Below are 6,111 nucleotides of genomic sequence, written 5' to 3'. Positions count from 1 at the left end.
CACCACATTTAAGATTGTGGTGTTTGGATGTGAGGTGTAGCCAATTATTAGAAATGACTGGCGATGGAATAGGGCTGTAGAAAGCTTTGTTTTTTGCCCATAATCACGGCTGGAGTCACGAAGAGTGATTACCACCAAAAATCCCGACGACATTTGAAGGCATCACAGCCCCACCTCCCCCTACGCTGGAGGTGATTAAGGGACGCTGGACTAGCCCAGAGACGCCGCTCCAGCCACTCCCTACGCCCGGCGGACCACGCACTCTCAAGTCCATCCAGAGCTCCATTCAAAGTGCTGAGGTCCAGATGAGAGCCACGTTCAGCCTCATCCAGCACAGCAGACACGCGTTAGACTAAAGGCAGCGGGGAAGGGCTTCAGGAGCCACTCCAGAACTTGGAGAATCACCTCTGGGATCCTACTTTTTTGTTCGCAGAAGTGGATTTAGGACGAGAGGGAGCAACTCTTGCAGAGATAAAGAGGCAAGTTTGATGTGTTCTGTTACATGTGCTGAACATTGTAACTACTGCGACCGTTTGAGTCGTATTTGTTACACTGTTGCAACTTTTCTTTTTCCAAAGTAAACTTTGTATTGTCTTTGGACCATCTGCTTCCCAACTCATTCATACCTCCTCACTTCGTGCAGGAGGGGGTTGGGATTTTGTTTATCTTTCTTTTTCTTTGTGTAGGCTACGGGTTGTTGGAGGATAAAACCCGATAGGACTCAGTGTGTCCGAGTTAGTTTCGCCGTTTGTCTCTTTCGTAACCTAAACTAAGGCAGATTTTGGCAACGCAAATGGAAAGTGCGCTGGCTAATTGCATACATCTGCGGGTTTAAGTGCCATCTTTGTAGCTGACGAGAGTCTAACTCCTGCAGAGCCCGACGCGGAGGACAGCAGCAGATGTGTCAACAATCAAAACTCATCCAGAGTTCAGTCCGTTTTTCACACAACCCGAACAATGTGTGAATGGAAAGCCGTCTGTAGAATGGGCGTTTCGTCTGTTGTGCATGAGATGGGGGTAAATGAAAACGGTTAACTCTGACCTCCATGGTGGGATCATTCAAAGTAAAGTCTTCCTATTTCATTCAAATTACATCCTAACACCATGTACCCTATGATCTGTGGATACACTTGGATCCATACCGAAAAATATCAATGTCGGCTTTAAACTGACTGAAGTTAGATTTACTCTCCAGTCGCCCTCGGTTTTAAGAGATCCTAATGCTGCTGCTGCCTGGAATAAATTACTGCTGAGCACGGACCGCATGAATGAAACTATTCACCTCTCTGAGAAACATCCCAAAGTTCCTTCTTGTCAGAGTTGACCTGCTTTCTTTCCACCGGGATCCCCTGTGGGATCCCCTGTGGGATCCAGCCTGGGGACTTCTAAATCAGAGGAGAGGAATGCCTTCTGGGAAGAAAAACTACAGTAGGTGTAGGAAAAAGCTACATCACTCTACAGTATTAAAATACCCTGTGGTTGTATCAGATAATAAAAAAAAAAAAACTCCACTGAATCATTGTATCATAGGAGAAATGCTGCTGTAAAAACACAACGGATGCCTGTAATGTTCTTGTAACTGTAGAGAAAATTGAATGTGTCTGCATTTTCTAATTGGAAACAGCAACTGTGATGGTTTTTCAAATGAGAGTCAAGGCCTATGCAGAAACCGCTGATTGCACTCAGTCTAAACACAAGTTTTACCTTGACTTTGATTCTTATTTTCCTTTTTTAAATTTCCGTAAGCACGAAGCAGTTTAGGCCAAACCATGAGCATTTGCGCACATTTCCAGGATAAACATATTCATGCTTCTTAAGCTTTGTGCCGTCAGTGATACAAAACATGAATTCAGCGGAAACATTACAAACTGACGTTCTTCTTGTACTTTAAATGTTCCAGTTTGTTGCTCTCCTTTTGATGGGAGATTCTTTCTATGCTTGGCACTACTTCATATCCTTCAGTTTTCAACTTCTAATTCCATCTGTGAACTTGAAATTCCCAAGAGGATCAGATAAAGGATTGTGTCTTTCTTCTTGTGGTTTTCCACAAATATGTCCCGCCTCTGTTAGCCAGAGTCTCAGCCGGGAAGCCAGATGGGAACTTTATTACCCGCGCTGATCAAACAAACAGTGATGTAAGATGACTGTGAAAGGTAGTGAGTGTGGCAAGCCTCCAGAGTTGCACGGAGACTCCTGGAAAAAGTAACAACCTTTCAGCTCCGACTTGCAAGACGTCAGTGTGTGGGGACTGTTGGCTTCTCTAGTAGCTCTCCTCAGTGTGAGCTTGTTGGCCGGCCTGCTTTCAGTTGCATCAGTGTGTGTTGTTTTTTTATAGTGCCAAAAGCCTCCTTCATGAACACTGTTGGGGGATATGCAGTGGTCTAGTGTGTGTGTGTGTGTGTGTGTATAGAGGAACAAAGTCCCTGGGCCAACATCATGCTGATGAACAGTGTTTGCACTTGTCTGGCCGTGCAGCTTAGCGTAGTGAGGCGTGCATCTTGTGTTAACCCTGCATCACCAGAGGTGGACCGGGCCACGCACGTGCAGCCCCACAGACTGGACCGTGGAAAGCCTTCAGCAGCCTCTGTTCAGGGAGCACTTTCTGAAGAAGCGTCCAAAGTCCTGCTGATAAGTAGTCGCAGCTCCAATGCAGCGCCTCATCAAATACACACACCATGATCCTGTTTGAACTTTTGTTTCTGTTATGTTACTTTGGAGTTAAAAGGGTAAAAAAACTACCCTAACAAAGAACCTTCCCCAGTGCTGTTTGACGCAGAGAATTTTCCACCCATTCACTTTAATTGTAAAACTCTCCGTCCATAGTCTCCCCGTGCAGCTAGTTATAACCCTGTACATTTTCATTCAGCTCACTGCTGCTTTTCTTAGGTCCACTACAGCTGCTTTCTCCATTCACTTAAGGCGAACCAAGCCAGACCAAGTGTTTGACAGCCTGTTCTGCAGACGCCTCCGAAGCTGCTAATGCGGAGCAGTCTTGGGAACATTTGAGTGGAGTCATGTACTATAACACAGTTGGGGAAAAAATGCAACCTTGCAGGGCTCTCCTGTGTGCTTGTATTTGATAGCCGATAGTGGTTTGGCCACTTTACAGCTATTGTTACTCGTAAAGTGCAACGACCCGGACCTTGAGGATCGAAAAGAAGACTGTCGACCATATTAATTGTACAAACTAGAGATTCCATAGGCAGGGTTTTTATTTACAACTCCACCAGAGCCGTCCTTTTTATAAAAAGCTTTACAAGTGGACTGTGAGCACAGATATGAGCATGCTTTATGTTCTATGGGTAAATGGTATTTTATGGGATTCAGACAGTTGCCTGGCATCGTCATTTGGGAGCTGCGAGTGTGTGGGGGGGCCTAGTACAAAGTTAACTGCCACCTGTTTCACGATGCAAGTTAAAATTCTTCGTAAAGGCTCACAGCTTTCACCTGATCTGTCCATGGTGTATAAATCACTTTTAGGTTTTACAGTGTGTTTTACTGCAAAGGGAAATAAGTATGCATAAGGGATGTCTTGGCACACTTATGCTCCATTGCTTATGAAGAGAAGGGAGAAATGACAAATACTATTCTGCTCTATTTGTCAAAACGCATAAATAAGCGAGTTCAGACTGTTTTTACATTTTTCACATCAATTTTCAACTTGGGAACGGCGAGCCAGAGAGTCCAAAATGGAGGAAACTGTCATGGCGTCTTTTTTTTAGCCTGCTCTGTCGTGGAATACACTGTCGACTGCTTTACAAAAGAGCAATGGTTTTTAGACCATCATTATACAGGATGTGAGCAGGCATTTACAAGTCAAAATGTCTGCTGTTAAAAAGGCCCTCGATCACCACATTTTGATTCAAACGTGGCTAAAACCTGATTGGTGCATCACCATTTTCCAACTGAGCTGTATGTGACATTACCAGAACTGTTCCAACTTTGGCAGGTTATTTTCCGATCATGTAGGACACCATTGCTTATAGTAAGAAGCTGATGAATGTGTTTTCAGGGCCGTTTAAAGCCAACACAGACTGTTGTTCCTGTCGGTCATCTCATTTCAATCAAGGTTTTTGTGTGCTTGGTGGATTCATTTTGGTATGGTTGTTTGATCCCTTCGTCAATTTGATTGCCAGCTGTAGGCCCGTGTTTTGCAAATGTACCAGTCTCCCTGGTGTTTGAACTGTATTGTAAACAAAGCGCGGTGTTTGTTTGGGTTACAGGTTTATGTTTAACCAGGCTGGAAGGTTGTGTGCCATGAAAACTCCATTTGAATTGCAAATGGCTATTGACGGATAGAAATCAAATCAGCACTCGTATTAGTGCGCCTGCAAGTGGAGTGCCGGTCTGCGCCAGCCTTCGCTCACACACACACACACACACACACACACACTCGCACTCGCACAGATCTGCACCTGGAGCGGTGTTGAGACTCTGGATTCCAGGTCACTTTCTCATGCAGCAGTTTTCCGGCCATCTCTTTGGCACAACCCAACGCCCTGCTGCTGCTCCATTAGGGAGCGCTTTAATCTCCATCATTGCCAGCAGCCTGTGATGTTGTGACTCTCCTGCCCGCTGACGTGGCCTGCTCGATCTGAGGGGGGTTTTTACAGGCTATTACGCCGCATAATGCATTTTATCATCGTTTGTTTGCACATATAGACGCCTCTGTGTTCTCAAACAACCGCTCTCAAGGTAGAATGACGGCAATCATCTCTGTGTAGCGCACACAATGCCCTCTTGCTGTCTCACAGACCACATGTCGTGGTAGACTGCAGGCCTGCTTTGTCGATTGTGAGGAAAATGGCCATTTCAAAATTGATAGCCACTCTGAGCGGCTTTATTTCTCATCAAGCACATGCACCCTGACAAGTAACACCTGGTTTATTGACTCTACTGTTTTTGTTTTTTGTGTTTTTCACAAGTACTTGTGTGTTTGCATGCATGTGAATGCCTGTACGGCTATTGACCTTTTTGGTTCAGTGACTTTTTCTCCTCGCTAAGGATAGAAAAGATCACGTGGCCTCAGGGCCTGTAAATAATATATGTACATTTAATGGGGTTTTTTTTTTTTTTTTTTTCACGTTGCTTGATCTTGCTGGGAAATCTAGGTCAGTGTCAGTTCCAGGAAGCAAAGCGTCTCTCATAATATTAGTGGTATGCATCGAAATCCCAGGTCTATCACGTAAAATCACCCGCACCTCTAAAAACAGCGCTTTAATCTGTTGGAGTTATAGACGAAATTTAAAATGAAAACATGTGACTTGTACTGAATGTAGGATCAAAACAGTGACTCAGTTTTGTCCTTCTCCTGACATTCAAGGTGCTGTAGCTGTTTTGCCAGCATGCTGCACATAGCATGACATCAAGGGGATGGGGGGTGTTTAGTGCCAGCTGCAGGTATTCTGTTTATTTTATATTGCTGATAGCAGAGGATGACTAATGCCAGAGTTGTACCAGGATTTCCTATCAAAAAGTAATTATTAGGGAATCATAGAAACACTTTCCAGATCCAGTTTTTTTTAAAGCATAATATAATGTATTCGACTCATAAGGTCAGCGTTCAATGTGCCAAACTTAAATGATGTGTAAACCCCCATCTGCCACACACGCAGTGCCAGTCGGAGCGCACTCAGAAAAGGGAGCGTGCATCCACACGAGGGTATTTGACCATAAGTTTCGCTACATCACTGATTCATGAGATTTAGATTTGAGATTAATAGCAGCTAAACCATGTGGGCACGTGTGCGGTCTACCTCTTACACATGCATCAAAGAGATTTAATCAATCTCTCTGATGCATTTTGCATCAGAGAGATTGATGAAGCGGGACACTTTTAATCCAGTTATTTCGCAAAAGGTTCACACTAGGGTCCCTTTTGATTTAGACAGATACAATGAGTGTATTTAAAGAAATCTGTAAAATCATAATAACTAGGAGTTTCTTTTTTTGTGTGTACATTGAAGAAAATCACAAAAATCGTTTTTTTACCTACATGGACTATATTCTCATCTCTCCACCACTCGGCGGTGAGGATAATCCCCTGAGTTTAATCAGGGCGGTCAGGTTTTCTCTCGTTCTCCACCCTTTGGATCCAGTACAACAGTTAAC

The 6,111-nt window shown here is 44.1% G+C and overlaps 1 protein-coding gene across 3 annotated transcripts in view; it reads left to right on the top strand.

Moving 5' to 3' along the window:
- The first annotated feature begins 207 nt into the window (after nucleotides 1–207).
- The window catches only part of myo1b (myosin IB), a 56,281-nt gene continuing 50,377 nt past the window's right edge, over nucleotides 208–6,111 (top strand). For 2 of the 3 annotated variants that reach the window (XM_031858271.1, XM_031858270.1), the window contains exon 1: nucleotides 208–479. The gene's annotated coding sequence lies outside the window, so the exon portion shown is untranslated. The remainder of the gene's footprint in view (nucleotides 480–6,111) is intronic. The other variant, XM_031858272.1, reaches the window with a different exon arrangement.

This window comes from Anarrhichthys ocellatus, unplaced genomic scaffold (assembly GCF_004355925.1).
Source record: "Anarrhichthys ocellatus isolate YVR2014 unplaced genomic scaffold, GSC_Weel_1.0 scaffold20, whole genome shotgun sequence".
In the NCBI taxonomy this organism is placed as follows: domain Eukaryota; kingdom Metazoa; phylum Chordata; class Actinopteri; order Perciformes; family Anarhichadidae; genus Anarrhichthys; species Anarrhichthys ocellatus.
Note: the sequence above shows the minus strand (reverse complement) of the source record. Positions and strands in the feature narration are given on the sequence as shown.